This window comes from Lottia gigantea (genome assembly GCF_000327385.1).
Source record: "Lottia gigantea unplaced genomic scaffold LOTGIsca_394, whole genome shotgun sequence".
Classification (NCBI taxonomy): Eukaryota; Metazoa; Mollusca; class Gastropoda; family Lottiidae; genus Lottia; species Lottia gigantea.
In genome coordinates this window covers 33118-33573 of record NW_008709357.1, presented here as the reverse complement: position 1 = coordinate 33573, position 456 = coordinate 33118, and positions in this window count along the sequence as shown.

Sequence of the window (456 nt, the reverse complement as noted above, 5' to 3'; positions counted from 1 at the left end):
AATTTTTTGCGTCAAAACTTACAAAGCTACAATGCTGAAATTTGGCACCAATATTCACATGGGCTATCTGGACATGTCAGAAAAAACAGAACTCAAATATCTGCCATAGAACAGAAAATAATTTTTTACATTTTTAATGCATATTGGCCATAGAGGCAAATATGGCCTATAGACAACTTTTTCAAATACACACTTTTGGCTCAAGTTTTGATCTTTTCCTACTAATTAGACCCCAAGGATTTCAAAAAACACAAGAAATCAAATCAAAATCTGTAAGTTTTCAAACTAGCTATATGCAGTCTGCATATTGGTGCACAAGAAGTGCTCAAAGACAAATAAATTTTTTGCGTCAAAACTTACAAAGCTACAATGCTGAAATTTTGCACCAATATTCACATGGGCTATCTGGACATGTCAGAAAAAACAGAACTCAAATATCTGCCATAGAACAGAAAA